This window comes from Podarcis pityusensis (assembly GCF_964106645.2).
Source record: "Podarcis pityusensis genome assembly, chromosome: 2".
NCBI lineage: Eukaryota > Metazoa > Chordata > Lepidosauria > Squamata > Lacertidae > Podarcis > Podarcis pityusensis.
In genome coordinates this window covers 42,839,246-42,855,596 of record NC_138029.1, presented here as the reverse complement: position 1 = coordinate 42,855,596, position 16,351 = coordinate 42,839,246, and the positions used below count along the sequence as shown (strand labels likewise).

Here is a 16,351-nt window from a genome sequence, read left to right as displayed (position 1 = left end):
CAATGAAAATCCAACATTATGCTTACAGGTATGGTATCACAAACAGCTAAAGATAGTGTTAATATTGTCATCTTAACACTTCATTTCCCTATAGTTCTAAAACAAGTATAGAATGCTGTGTATGTAGTAACAATGCTATTGGTGTGATAGCATGGTGGGACTCAACTTCACAGCTGGCTGGTGGAAACTAACACTTGTGTACAAGATTCAGCAATACTTTTTAGACCCATGCCCAAAAGGTAACTGAAGTATGTATTAAAGCACTAATCAGATACACAATATGCTACTAAAACACACAATTTATTAACCTGCTCACGTAACAAGATTAAATTTTGACCAGTTACCCCATTCAAAACAAAAAATATTCAGCAGCTTGACATTATTCCTTATAATTCTGAAATGGAAATATGCATGTGGACAAAGAGGGTGCCCAATCAAGCTCTGGGAGAAGGTAAAAGCGGGCTACTGCCAGTGTTAGAAATTCAGATATATAAGCTAGGTACCAAATGGCACCTTAAATCTAGCTTACAGTTGCCACAATGGTCTATTCACTAGAGGATTGAACTAGATGACCCTTGGGGTCCCTTCCAGTGTTAGAAACTCAGATATATAACCTATTTGCCAAACAGCACCTTAAACCTGGGCTGTAGTCGCCACAATGGAATGTCTAGGTGCTGTACCCCTCAATGGGATGGTGATTTTAATTAATTCCATTTCTATACTGCTTTGTATTTTGAAGAACAAATCTCAAAGTGGTTTACAATGTATTAAAACATCAAATAAAACAATCTGGAATAAAACTAACTCAACCTTCAAGGAAAATATTTCTACTACTAATGTATTATTTTTACCCCGCTCATCTGGCTGGGTTTCCCCTGCCACTCTGGGCGGCTTCTAACAAAAAATTAAAAATACATTAAAACATCAGTCATTAAAAACTTCCCTAAACAGGGCTACCTTCAGATGTCTTCTAAATATCATACAGTTGTTTACTGTACTTCTTTGACATCTGATGGGAGGGCGTTCCACCGGGCAGGTGCCACTAACGAGAAGGCCCTCTACCTGGTACCCTGTAACTTCGCTTCTCGCAGTGAGGGAACTGCCAGAAGGCCCTTGGCGCTGGACCTCAGAGTCTGGGTTGAACAATGGGAGTGGAGATGATCCTTCAGGTATACTGGGCCGAGGCCATTTAGGGCTTTAAAGGTCAGCACCAACACTCTGAATTGTGCTCGGAAATGTACTGGAGTCAATGTAGGTCCTTCTCTAAGTGACATTTTGCTTTCCCCATTCGCCAACCTGGCGTCCAAAGATCTCCATATGGTCGCAACTGGACTCACACCAGTTGCAAAACGCACCTGCCTAATTTCGAACACTGGACTCCCTTACCAGCACTACAATTCTATGATTCTATGATGTCAATTACACTGCTTGCCTCTTACAACAATTCACGTATCCCAGTATGCATGAATGAGAAAAACACACAGTGGAAATGGTATTAACTATGGACTAAGGCACAGGTTTTTAAACCATGGTCTGTGAGAACCATTTGGGTGGCCTGTGGAAAGGCTGAAGCACAGTGAAATATACCTATAGCTGTGATGATGGAGGATCCCAGCAAGGGGTCCATGATTCGTGCAGCAGCATAGAAGCACAAGACATGCCCAGCCCTGCAGAGCTGCCTAGATATAAGCCACTAATCCAAATTTCACTCTCACATCAAACCAGGATGCTTTATATTGGGAACTGATACCAATATGCTTAACAACTATTCAAGAATGAATATGGACATGGAAATAAACAAACAGCATGGATACTGGCTGGAAAAAGCTACTGAGCGAGAGTGCAGAACTCTGAGAAGCATGGACATGTTTGTTCTCTATACTTCTTGGCAAGCAGCAACAAAAACTCTGCTCATTATACAAGGATTCATTTATCTCAAAGCAAAAATTATGCAACAGTCTGTAACTATTTGATGAGCATTTCATTAACATGGCCACAGGAATGGATTACACCTGAACAGAAGGAAAGCAAAGGACGTAGGTTTCTGAGGTAAGTCTGCAGCTGAAGAGGCAAATAAGGACAGGTAGCACAAAACCATTTATAAACAGGGGGAAACAATGGTAGTTGCTAGCCTACCCTGCTACAATCCCAGACACATTCAGTAGATGACTTGATAAAATGAGTATAAAACCAGATTCAGTTGCCTGCAAGAAGACAAGCATTGTTTTTATTTATATTTCACAATTCTCAAGTCTTTCCAAGTCATGCTTCAGTTCTCTGTAAAGCCATGCTGCATTCCAACACATTTCTTTGCTTTCGGGACATAGCGTCTCCATCAGAAAAGGACCTTGCACTCTGATTTCACAGTGAAAGAAAGGACTTGGACAGAAGGCATCAGAAATACTTTGCACCCCGATTTTAAAATATATTGGCAAACACAGGTTTTAAAATAACTAGGCCCCATAACTTAAGATTCTAGCCCCCGTTTTACCTCCATGAGGCAGTATGCTTCCAAATACCAGTTGCTAGAAACCATGGGAAGGGAGAGTGTTCTTGTGCTCAAATCTTGCTTGTGGGCTACAGGCATCTGATATGATTACTGTGAGAACAGGATGCTGGATGGGCCACTGGCCTAATCCAGCAGGGTCTTATGATGTTCCTACTATTTATTTTATGCTTTTAAACTAGTGTTAGAAATGAGCCAGGTGAGTTTTGCGACTTGCGTTGTGTCCAACTGCAACCATGTGGAGATCTCTGGATGCCAGATGGGCGAATGGGGAAAGGAAAATGTCACTTAGAGAAGGATCTGAAATATTTTCCTTGAAGCTTGAATCTGTTTTATTCTGGATTGTTTTATTTTATATTTTAATGTGTTGTAAACTGTTTTGAGATTTGTTCTTTAAAATATAAAGCAGTATTGAAATGAAAAATATTAATAATAAAAAATCCCACCAGAAAAAGAAAGGCACGTAAACATTCCGCTGTGGCGACCATAACCTAGGTTTAAGGTGCATTTAGCAATTAATTTATATATCTGAGTTTCTAATACTGATTTTGACTGCTCTCTCAATGGCACTTGTTATTATTATGATGTTTCATTTCTATGCCATTTTATATTTTAAAGAAAAAAATCTCAAAGAGGTTTACAACACACTGAAACATGGGCTCCTTGGAGAAAAAGGTGGGATATATAAGCAATAAATAAGCGCTTCTGCTTAGGAAAGCTGGAGAGGCCAGCCAGATGGAGATGTCAGTCACCAACTTGGCATCCAAAGATCTCCATGTGGTCGCAATTGGACCCGCACCAGAAGCAAAATGTACCTGGCGCCTGGCTAGTTTCTAACACAACTTCTCTGCCAGTGACAGAAGCAGCAAGAAGGGCAGAAAAGTAGTGCTGGCAGCAGCAGGTATGGAGACAGCAGTATAGCAAGGCAACACTTCTCAATAAGCTGAATAGTGGAAACCATATTAATGGGAAAGTATTTACCTTCTACTTTAACAAACTATACTATAACACAATCACAAAGTGAAATATATAAGTACAGTAAGAACCACTTTTTCCAAGACTATATCTGAATGAACTTCTACCTAATAGATTTAAAACAGATTTAACTACTCTTGCCATATAGAGACAAAATTGAAAGCAATCTCCTTAAAACTAACTTACTTTGAAATAAATTATACTGATTTTGGTCGCATTCCTCTGATTCTATGCCAAGGCTTCCTGCACGGAGATCAAAGATAAGCAATTCCTATAAACTAAATACAGATTAGGTACCCCCGCCCGTATGGGCCAGTCGTGTCCGACTCTAGGGTTGTGCGCCCATCTCACTTAAGAGGCCGAGGGCCAGCGCTGTCTGGAGACACTTCCGGGTCACGTGGCCAGCGTGACGAAGCTGCTCTGGCGAGCCAGCACCAGCGCAGCACACGGAAATGCCGTTTACCTTCCCGCTATAAAGCGGTACCTATTTATCTACTTGCACTTAGGGGTGCTTTCGAACTGCTAGGTGGGCAGGAGCTGGGACCGAAAGACGGGAGCTCACCCCGCCACGGGGATTCGAACCGCCGGCCATGCGATCGGCAAGCTCTAGGTGCTGAGGTTTTACCCACAGCGCCACCCGTGTCCCATAAATACAGATTAAGAAAGCACAAATACTAACTCTTTTGGAGTCGAACTGATCATTTATCTCATTGTACAGACGACAAAGCAGATGACAACTGAAGAGGTATACTGGGTCTCATCAGCAGTGTTAGAAACTCAGGTATATAAGCTCATTAAACCAAAGTTTCAATTTCAGTCACCAAAATGAAATGTCTAGGTGCCATTTTTGGCCAAGGCGGCTCTGAAGTCTTTTATTTTTGTCTTTTTCAAATGATGGATTGACTGTGATTATCTGTTAAACATCTGGCTAGTTCAGATGACAACCTTACACTAGGTTAAGAACTTTGAGAACTCACTTTATCCAGAGACAGTCCACATATACGGTAAAGGTACCCCTGACCATTAGGTCCAGTTGCGGATGACTCTGGGGTTGCATGCTCATCTCTAGGCATTTGTCTGCAGACCGCTTCCGGGTCATGTGGGCAGGATGACTAAGCTGCTTCTGGCGAGCCAGAGCAGTGCACGGAAACGCCGTTTACCTTCCTGCCGGAGCAGTACCTATTTATCTACTTGCACTTTGACATGCTTTCGAACTGCTAGGTGGGAAGGAGCTGGGACCGAGCGATGGGAGCTCACACCGTCGCGGGGATTTGAACCACCGACCTTCTGATCGGCAAGCCCTAGGCTCTGTGGTTTAGACCACAACGTCACCCACGTCCCTTAGATATATGGACTGATACATATTTTTCTTAATGTTGACAGACCAGGGCAGTGGGGGGACAATCTACAACAATTACGTGTAACATTGTTCACAGCTCCTGCCCAGGCTGCACAGAAAAAGCACTTTGGTTCCATAAATTCATTCTGATTGTGCAGATATAAGTGATAGAATTCTACAGGGTGGGGTATTAGTGTGTGAAAACAGTCAGGATCCAGTGATCCCTAGGCATGTACCTCCACATGATGGAGATGTCAGAAACCATCCTGGCACTTGGCTAATTTCAAACACTGCTCACCAGCTGCACTTTATATACTACAACAACCCACCAACCTTACAATTTTGGTGGCAGTTCTTAGTGATATGACAGACTCTGTGCAGGGACCGTTTAAGAAAAATTATGGGCAGATGCTTGAAAGTATGGGAAAAGCTACTTTTGAGATAGTTTTAAGATAGAAATGGAGCCATTCATTGACCATGAACTCATCAAGGTAATGGAAATATTGGTTATATACTTACAACACTGGAGCAGCTGATGAACAATGTAAGTCCAAACAATTAAGGGATAGAGTTCCTCTAAATCCCAGGATCTCAAAAACGAGCAAGAAAGTGCCTCAGAGAGGCATAGTGTCCAGCTAAGCTTCCCTTAGTACTACTACTTTGGGCAATACTGGCACTTTTCTCATTCATGTGGCCTTCATTTTACTTCTGAGCCAATACTGTCACGGGGTGAGACTGAAGAAAGTGGTCAAGTAGCTTGGCTGGGTTCTACATGTGTGGTTAACAGTTGCTACAGGAGAAACTCTGGCAGGGAAAATAAACTGGCAGGGCTGAAACCCACCGCAACTCCTACAACTCTCAATTATAGTGCTTGGTAACTGGGATAGTCTAACTACTAAGCTTCGCCCCATAATTCCTGGAACAACTTACTGATCAAACCTTTGTGTCCTGGCAAGATCATCTGAATGACTGCTCAGCCAGTCTCTCCCACTTTCCTTTCCCACTTCTCCTGATCTTATACTTCTGCTGACTACTACCTAGACTGAGGTTGCTTCCTGATGCATTCCTCGTTCTCATTTCCACCTCTCCTTTTCCTTCCTAGAAATGTATAATGTCCAGAACAATTAAAGTTATTTGACTCCTTTAGCAAAATAAAATAAAAACGTATCCTTTAGCATATAAAAGTGTGCTGTTCAGTATACTGAAGAAAATTACTAGGCAAACATGATTACCCAGAATTAGGACCGCCATTTGATTACGGCTTGCTTCCAGGTAAGTACACACAGGATTGGAGCATCAAAAAGATAAATAGCACGAGTTTTGTAGCAGTGTATGACCTGGTTTGTGTTTCAGTTAATGCTGGTGCATGATGCTCAAAATTCCTATTTTGCTCCTCCCCACACTAGGACCAACAAACCACAAATCTTGGCCTATTGTGTTGTCTAATCCAGGGCTTGTGGTTTGCACAAAGTACAAGTGATAGCAGAGTTTGTTCCTAGCTTACTGTTCATGGTGTGTTTTGGGGAAACGAACTAAGAGCACAGGTTTAGACAACACGTGAAGCAAAAGCTTGTTTTTATTGCTCCCACAGTCATGATCAGGAACATGAGAGCAAACAGTCTCCACTACCATGCTACTAGTGACATCAAACCACTTTGTTAGCAGCACCAAAGTGATCTCCACAGGGCAGTGTGTATGGAGATCCTGGGCTGGGCTGCCCAGAAGTCAAGACCTCCCCCCCAATTGCACCCTTGCTGATGTGGTCCACAGGAAAGCAGAGCAATAGCTTAGCTGGAGGAGTTGACAGAGGAGGCATACAAAGCACCATCCAACTGCCTGGATTTGGGTAGGATCTACTCTTTAGGCTTTTTTCCTCCCGCAAAGCAGGAGAGCTTTATGATCAGAGTTTTCCTTCTCTGAGACAGGCTACCTTCCCAGGTTGACAAGCCCCACCTGCCCCTCACTGCCCTCTACAGCAGGTGCAGAAACTGCATTCTTGACCACTGTACCCACTACTGCTTTTGTCCATTCAATTCACATGTAGGGAAAGTCCCTAATTCACCTAAGGGTTGAGACTCATCAGCTACCCTCACCAGGTTTAGCCAGCCAATCAAAGCAATTCCTGGGAAGCAGCTGCCGCCGCATGCTGACAGCTTCTAGGAGCCACTGGTGAAAACTGAGTGCAGGGTGAAGACCAAAGGTAGACAAACTACCCCAGAAGGAGGACAACATGTCTCTCACCAGAGGTATTACTCCTCCCCCAACATCCCCTATACCCCCATACATTAAACCACAGTTAAACATTTACTAAGGTTTAACATTAGGTGTGAACACACCTTTCTGGTCTGAAGCAGGCATAGGCAAACTCTGGCCCTCCAGATGTTTGGGACTACAATTCCCATCATCTCTAGCTAACAGGACCAGTGGTCAGGGATGATGGGAATTGTAGTCCCAATTTATCTGGAGGGCCGGAGTTTGCCTGTGCCTGGTCTGAAGTAAGAAGTGAAAAGGACAGTCATAAGGCAGAGGCCATGTCAAAAAGACAGCTGTTGCAGGGTACTTGCTTCTACTTATCTCCACACTATTTCAAAGGTTACAAGAAGAAAGCAGCATTTCACAAGCAAAGACGACCATTTGTAGTACATGAAAGTGTTGCATACTCTATACAGAATTGTGTCTTGACAATACAAATTGTCTTAAAACACATTTTACTCATTTCTTTAAAAACCTGATAATTTTGGGAACAACTTAAAAAAAAACAACTTCAAACAAGAGAACTGGGTGGAAATGCCTTATGTGGGAATGTACCATGCGTAGTTCTCATGATCATACCAGACTGGGACATTGCTATTTAATCATAAGGTAAGAATTGGAATGGCCCAGGTGCTTTGATGGATACTTAAATATTTAAACCACTGAAGATTCAAGAAAATCCTTCTTTCCCAGCCATTTATTTATTTATTTTCCCAGCACCCACGCAAAGCTGCAATCGTATAAGTAAATCACATGTAAGTTGTGGGTCTAGTACATAGAGTTTGACAAACTCAAATACATGAAGTCAAAAATCCATATTCCTAAGACCACCACTAAGTTCCACGTAAAGATATACAACTGGTAGGAACTAAAGATGGATTTACACTCTTAAGTAACCATACGTTCTGCCAGAACAGTACTACAGTAGACCACCTGTTCTGAAGACTCCTACAGTTATGGCTGCATGTGCCGTCAGAGGGGTATGAGTAAGGGTCTCCTTCAAACCAACGAGATTTAAGAGGGCTACACAAAAAACAGCAGAGTTCAATTTATCAGATTATTGTGTGAACTGAATACAAACTACAGCATTATTATAATTATTATGTTACGTTTGTATACTGCCCTTCATCCAAAGATCCCAGGCCAGTTGACAAAAGAAAAATGCAAAATGACAACAAATTCCATAACAAATCGGCATGTCAAAAGGATGCACTTTAGACACACTTCCACATGCCAGCAAATTCCTAGAATGCTGCTAATGCAGACTGAACTACATCCCTACCTGCATATAAGAACTCAAACGTGCTTCAACTGTATCACTGCCTCACTACCAGCCCTTTGCACTAAACTAAAGATAGCCAACGTGATGCGCTCCGTATATTGCTGAACTACAATTCCCATTGCTGACCATTAGACATTTTTATTTTGGCTAATATAACCAAGCGAAACCTCAAATAAATAAAGGAAATAAAAACTAAATGATTTAACCTGGGGAGATGGGAAATACAAGAAATTGTAGATTTGAATTACACTGTACACTGGCAAGCATACCTTTACATCGGTGTTAAAAACTGAGATATGAAAGCTAGGAACTAAAAGGCTCCTTAAACCGAGGTTATGGGCGCAACAACGGAATGTCTGGGTGTGCTTTTTTATAACAAGAATACAATACAAATGAATGAACTTCAGCTAAAATATTAAGTTCATTTTTCACACAGTCTAGTCCTCCCCCTGCCCACCCCCCTAATATTAAGAGGGTCTCTTCTCCAGTCTTCAAAGAGTAGCAGGAAGTGGGGAGGCAGAAAAAGATCCTCCTTTCCTTCCACTCTGTAATTTTAATTTGAAATCTCAGGTGCAGTACTGCCCCCAGAGCTCAGAAACTGCTTGCACTAATGAAATTCCATCACAAAATGTGCCTAGAACAATGGGAATTTCAAACACTGTTTCACCTATATCATGTCTACTTTGTGCATTATATTTTTCCTATATAGACATGCTGACAAAACACGTACACTTTTGACTTTCAAAAGTCACGGCTTTATGCATTCTTGAAAATATACAAAAATTATAAGTGTTTATGAAGCAAAATGGGCAGTTTTTATATAAGAAAATGTATGAAGCAGCTTTTGCCTGATGCACAATAATATCAAAGGCAATACAACCTTTGATTAGCTGGAATTCTGTAGCTGTACAATTGACCATCTTGTGTAGGCAAAGCCATAGTGAAATTTCATGTACTGTGAAAGAAACTGTGACCATAAGAAATGTTCTACTGTGATGCTAGTTTAAGCTGTTCCTCATGCATAGCTGCATGCTCCATGGAGTTCAGATGCAATTTTAAAGTCTAACAACCATAAACAAAAATGGCTAGTGGCCAATCCAAACACTCCATAATTTTTTTTTTCCATGGAAGCAGGTAATTTCCTTCCACATCATTATTACATGGTCCTGGGGCAGCAGGTTCACTTTCAGCAACCACTGGTATAATGAAAGGAATAAAATTTTCCTCTGAAAGCAAACAAATTTATTTGACTGTCCCACAGATAATAATTCACCCCACAACTATTATAATCTGCTGCAGGTGAGAGAAGGGATAAAGAAGAATCAGGAAGAACTACACAAGAGCCAGGAGGTCATAATACAGTGATAACTGCTTCAAGAACATATCTGAGCCCAGCCTCCATATAGTTGGGACTATTGCAGCTGTTGGGACCAGAGGGATATTAATTAAATTGTGATAAACTTTCTTGTTCAGTTCCAACTTTACTAAAGCACTGGCAAATGCATTCTCAGGAAAAAAATCCTCTGCAAGAAACCAAGAGGGGAAATTACCATCATTACAGAGTAATAAAAACAACAACTGCAGGTCAGGTTAGTGTGAGACTCTGCCTATGTAATAGGTTGCATGCTATATCCACACTGATTTACTGGACAGCACAATTCTAAGCTTGTTTATTCAGAAGTTCCACTGAATTCAATGTGGTTTACTCCCAAGTACGTTGAGTTTGGACTGCAGCCTTCACCTTGAAATGCACAATTTAGCATTTTCAGACTTAGTCTCTATTTCACTACTGCAACTGTATAACTTAAAGTGAATAATCACTTTGCCCCCAAAGAAGCCTACTAGCAACGTTGATCAATTTTTTAGGGAAATTGTTATATACTTTATTAGATTAAATTAAAATTGCAATAAGACAAGCATTCAGCTAAAAGAAAGCAAGGATGACCGCTGATTTTATCATAACACGCACTATGTATATGAACACTTACAAAAAGCATCCAACATTATATAAGGACCCATCTATACAAAAACCATTATCACCACACACAATCACTAAATATCCACTTATGTTACTACTACGTGGCCACTCTCTGCGGACTAAATAAATTTTTTTAGCTTTGCAGTTGTTCTAACAAACGGTAGTCTGTTCTAATCATGATCCACTTCTACCTAGTGAAGCTTTCCAGACCTGCTAAGAATGCAGCCCTCAAACCCCACCCCACTAAAGGCTCCTCATATTAAGTGCAGGGTTTCTACTGGACCACCCGTCTGCGTTATAATCCAAATCTACCGTTAGATCCCACTGAACTACATGGCACCGCTTTAAGGCTTTTGTTGATTTGTTGACTGCGGGGGCAAAGGTTGGGAAGGGAGAAAGAGCCATTACGTGTGGTCCTCACAGAGGCACAAACAGCGCGCAGCCGTTTGTACGTACTTAAATCGGGCAGTTAAGGAATCGGCCCCCGGCAACGCTCCGAATCGGGTCGCAAGCGAAAGATCCGCTGCTGCCTCTGCACACCGTTGCCAACTGCGGCCTTGTTAGGCGGGACGCCGCTTGCCGCGCATCCTCCGGGCCTCTCGCTATCAGGCTACACAACAGGAAGCCAATAAACGTGCCGGTCCCGAGCCAGGAGACCAGCCGGCACAGCCCCCCGCCCCGCAACTCGCAGGGGGCCAAGGCACGGCCAGACCCGCTCACGGGGGGAGCCAGGTGGGGGCGGCGCCGGGCAGGAGTAGCGGTCGAGCCAGGCCTACAGGAACCGCAACCTTTGGCAGGCAGGGCACGGAGCGGAGAGGCGGAGCCGCCTGCCTCGCGCGCGCCCTGCTCCGAGGAGCCGGTCAGACCGGCGCCCTCTCGCAGCGGAGCCTCCGCTAGCGCCGCCGCCGCCGCTTCCCTCTCGCCCGCCCCGCCGCTCTCCCTACCGGAGCCGCGGCCGCTACTACCGCCGCTTCCCCCTCCTGCTCGATGACAAAATGGCGGCGGCAGGAAGTACCATCAGCACCCGCCCCGCCCAGGTTCGCTTACTGCGCCACCCGCGCACGGGATCCGGGCGCCCTCGGCGGGAAGGCCCTCCGCCGTTTCGAATATGCATCCCAGCCAGCGGAAGGCCCGATGTGCAAGGGCGGCGCGAGGGCCGCCCACAACGCACCCCGGCCTCATAGCGGTACAGGCGGAGGGCACGGACATACTTACGGCAATCACGTACCCTTAAAGGGAGCAGCGAAGCAGCGCTTACGGAAACGGCGTAGCCACCATAAGCCTTCCACACCACCTACCGCAATCCGCGTAACCGTGCGAAATAGCGAGCCACATCTTGTTCCCGATTAACCCACCGTGAAACTTAGCCGTCCACCGCGAAAATGCAGAGGGGAGTGGGGTGGGAGAAGTCGCCCTGCTCACGCGCGGGCACGGGACACCAGGCAGCGTAGGCTGAGGAGGCTCGCGTAAGACCTTTGCGCAATAGGCCTCGACGCAAAAAGCGTAAGTCGCCTGACGCAACGGTCACATTACGCAATGCGGGTTACGCCGACAAGACAACGTAACTGAACAAGGAGAATACCAACCCCCGCAGCCTCTCCCGGCCCGGCCCAGCTCTTACCTGACGGCGGGCGGAGAGCCGGAGAAGGCCGCGTTGTCACCAGCCTCCTACCAGACCAAATCCAGCAAGGCCCTGAGTGAAGGGGAAGCGCCGCACTCCGTAGGAAGGGTCGGGGACCACGGCGAACAGACCAGGGCAGAGAGCGACGGGCAGCGGGACCAGCAACGGCGGGGCTGCACTGACCTCACCACGCAGCGCGTTACGTCACCGCGCAACAAGCCACGCCTCGCGCAGGGCACAGGACTTCGAATCCAAGGTTCCCTTACCTCACGGCCACGCCCCTTCGAGTAAGGAGCCCTCCGAGTGGGCGCCGGGAGGAGCGCTTCTCAGTCCCGCCAGGGAGACGGCGCGTGAGGGGTATCGTAAGGCAAGCGGCAGACGGAAGGAAGCCGCGTCGCCGCCGCCGCCTCGCGAGCGAATTATGGTGCTTGGGAGATGGGGCTTACCGCCCCACAAAGGTGCCGCTTGCTCTTTGAAGAACGTAGGAACTGCCGCTCTTGTCTCCAGTCCTTCCCCCCGCGCGCACAGCACAGATTCCCGGAAACGTGACAGAACAAACTTTGCTCGTTAGAGTTACAGATAGGTAGCCGTGTTGGTCTGCCATAGTCCAAAAAAAAAAAAAAAAAAGGAAGGAAGGATTTTTTTAATTTTGCTCGTTAGAATGCACCACATCCCCGTTTCTGATCTCGCCAGCGGGTCCAATCCGACCCCGAGGATAAATTTGCTACTGCCAACAGTCAGGCAATTAATTGCCCACGGAAGCATTTAGCAAAAACTACTATCGTGTCACATAGCTCTCCTGCTTGTTAGTTCGCTGACCGGCTTACTTTCGAGCTCTAAGGCTGTTGGTGCTCGATAATAATAATAATAAAATATTATTCCTCGGGGCTGGGAATTCTGTGGCGCTTCACTCTGCCCGGTTGCACGCATGGGAATGCGGCGCTATGACACATAGAATATACCAGCCTTTCAGACAAAAGCAAGCCCTTGGTGCACCACCAGTCCCGAAAAAGATGCTAAATACACATTGGAAAAGGCGACGGGGACCAGTTTCTTCTCTACAAAACAACCCCCAGTGGGAACCTCATCCGCAGAATAAGCTAGGCCCTTGCTCTTCCCAGCTCGTCCGGATTCTTTCAGCAGACCAGAAAGGAAGATTATAGAAGAGGGAGCCTTTGTTCACCTACTGGAGCAGAGGACTTGGATCGTAAGCTCTCATCTTTGATTCACAGCACCTATGGCGACATGGGCAAGCTGCCTTTAAGGTGGAAGCACATCGGAAAGAACCCTATCTATTTTATACTTGGTATTTCCCATGCATATATATGGGTGGGGGAAGAGAAGGCTCGACTTTTAAGCAGGTGAATCGTTCAGCACTCCCTTTCTTCCATGTATTCTGAAGCAGGAGGTCAATGATACCTATAAAAACAAGGGCACACCTAAGCATAGCCTTAGTTAAAGGTAAAGGTAAGGTAAAGTAAAGGACCCCTGGACAGTTAAGTCCAGTCAAAGGCAACTATGGGCTTCGATGCTCACCTCGCTTTCAGATCGAGGGAGCTGGCGTTTGTCCACAGACAGCTTTCTGGGTCATGTGGCCAGCATGACTAAACCACTTGTGGTGCAATAGGACACTGCGACAAGTGCCAGAGCACATTGAAATGCCATTTACCTTCCCTCTGCAGCGGTACCTACTTGCACTGGTATGCTTTCAAACTGCTAGGTTGGCAGAAGCTGTGACAGAGCAATGGGAGCTCACCCCATTGTACGGATTCAAGTTTTAATACCCTCAAGCAACACAGTTCATCTTACTTGTTGTAATAACTATTAAATGAATGGAAACTTCCCAGCTGCTGCTCTCGGGTAATAGGGCGTGTAGTGGACAGTGAGAAACATTTAATAGGAAACAGAACAGTGGCCATTTAGTAGCAGGAAAAGATCACAAGGTTGCCTATGAACTGTTAAAAGTATTGCTAGCTTTAGAAATGGGATGACCTTCTGCGTAATTCAAGAAAGGTGGCATCTGGGCTGCTTTCCAGACTAGAACTACAGCAGTCGGCAGCTATATCTTATGCGAAGGAAAGTGGCAGCTTACAACAAAACCCAGAAGTTACTTCAGCATTAAAACATTTGGGCTGCTTTCCTACATCCAGTTACTTGAGAGTAAGGTGGAGTAGTGGTTAGAGTGTTAACAGTGCTATTTTTCTATATATAAAAAAGAGGTGCTTGAACTCGCCACGAACGCCTCCCTTGTTTCTCTTATAATAGCAATGGCGCCCACCTGAGAAGTGCTGGAACTGAGTTCTGGCTGGGGAAAAAAGCTCTGTCAGATTAGGACCAGGTTTTAAGTCCCAACTCGGCCAAAAATGTGTGCAGCAGTAGCACACTCACCAAACTGAGTGTGGCCAGTCACTATCTTGACCCAACTATCTCACAGGGCTGTTGGAAAGATGAAATGGGGAAGAAGAAAACCTTGAGCTCCTTGGAGGAAAGGAGATATCTAAATGCAATAAATAAGCCCCATTAATTTATTTGTACCCGAGCGTACAAATAAAATAGGAGTGTCATGTCTACTGGTGGTGGTGGATTAGAGATAGGAATGCATATGTTAATGAGGTAGGTTATCTGTAATACTGGAATAGAACACTAATGCACCTATCATAGGAATTTGGGGAGCTGTCATATATTGAAGCAGATCATTAGTCCATCTAACTCAGTAATGAGTTATGCTCACTGTGTGCTCTCCCACTTACAAATGCTCCTATATAATGGGGGAAATGTTACCTTAGCCAGATAAGTTATGTGGGCTTTTTGTGTGTGATTTACAGTACAGTGGTACCTCGGGTAAAGTACTTAATTCGTTCCGAAGGTCCGTTCTTAACCTGAAACTGTTCTTAACCTGAAACTGTTCTTAACCTGAAGCACCACTTTAGCTAATTGTGCCTCCTGCTGCTGCTGTGCTGCCGGAGCACAATTTCTGTTCTCATCCTGAAGCAAAGTTCTTAACCTGAAGCACTATTTCTGAGTTAGCGGAGTCTGTAACCTGAAGCATATGTAACCTGAAGCATCTGTAACCTGAGGTACCACTGGAGTTGTAAGTTCCCTCACATATACAAAAGTTAACTGCTAGTGAAGACCATAAATTGAAGCTTAGCATATACAGTAAATGTCATAGCACCACAAAGAGATCTTTATAACTAAACAGTCTGCAGGCAATGAGAGAACCTGGTCTGGAGTTGAGAGACTGCTTTACCCACAAGATTCTGCAATAAATTAACAGATAAATGCTAATCATTGACTACATTCAGACAAATTTTCAAATTTGTAAAGAACATGATTGAACAATTATTCTGCTCCCCCCTTTCCAGCCAGCACCTAGCTCTAATCAAACGGGTTTTTGTCATGCATGCTTCATTACTTTGATGACAAAAGCAGACCCAAGGAAAACAGAGTCTGATTTGCAATATACTGTACTATACAAAGCACATGCCAAGGAGTGGTCCATCACAAAGGAGTAAAAGGAGTGTTCTGCTCTCAAGGAAGGAGAGGGGAACAAGTAATGGTTCATCCCAGGCAGGCCCATCGTGTATATGCACAGGCAAGCTTAGTCTCAGTAGAGCACCAGCTGTTTTGGCAGGAACCTGTTTTAACCTGTATAACCTGCTGAGAATGTCCACTGTTTAAGGTTCAACTGCACAAAGATGATTTTGTTATAGATGCAAAAGCTGCCCTCATGGAGGTAGACTACGGGGCGGGAATTACTACTTCTTAATGTGAAGTGGGAATTGACCGATTACACTGCTCTGAACTATGGCTGCAGTTACTTAAGGGAGGATCGCTCACTCTTCTATCTTAGCCTGATTGTCATGTAATAATTGGCAATTCCTTCATGCAACTTTCTATTGTTACCATTCATTTTATTCAGTGATAAACCATTAAAGTGCTTATTGAAAAAGAACGATTTGTGGTGAAATATAAGAATGGGAAGTTGCATGAATTCAAATAATGGTATCAATATTCATATAGGAAGCTTCCTTATACCAGGTCCAACTATTTGTCCATGTAGTAAGTACTGTGCTGACTCTGATTTGCAGCAGTCCTCCAGAGCCTTGGCTGAGACTGAACCATTTAACTGGAAATACCAGGGATTGAATCCGGGCTGTTGTGTGTGTGAAAACACATGCTCTACTACCAAGTGTCAATGCAAAGATAACTTCTAAGTAGTATCAAGTCAAAGTAGTGGGATATTCAGTTGAATGTGTCATATTCCCATCTTCTGGGAGCAACTTCCAGTTATTTGTGCTGTGTGAAGCAGTACTTTTATTTTTGTCTGTACTGAATCTTCCACCATTGTAACTTCATAAGGATGGCCCTGGATTCGAGTATGATGATGGATAAAC

The 16,351-nt window shown here is 44.5% G+C and overlaps 1 protein-coding gene across 5 annotated transcripts in view; it reads right to left on the bottom strand.

The window, feature by feature from the left end:
• Positions 1 to 12,150, bottom strand: part of BRD4 (bromodomain containing 4) — a 76,338-nt gene extending 64,188 nt beyond the window's left edge. For 2 of the 5 annotated variants that reach the window (XM_080996520.1, XM_080996524.1), the window contains exon 1: positions 11,955 to 12,150. The gene's annotated coding sequence lies outside the window, so the exon portion shown is untranslated. Of the gene's footprint in view, positions 1 to 10,789; positions 11,041 to 11,277; positions 11,330 to 11,380; positions 11,484 to 11,954 lie in introns of those variants that run through there. The other 3 variants (XM_080996523.1, XM_080996522.1, XM_080996521.1) reach the window with 3 other exon arrangements.
• Between the last annotated feature and the right edge of the window lie 4,201 nt (positions 12,151 to 16,351).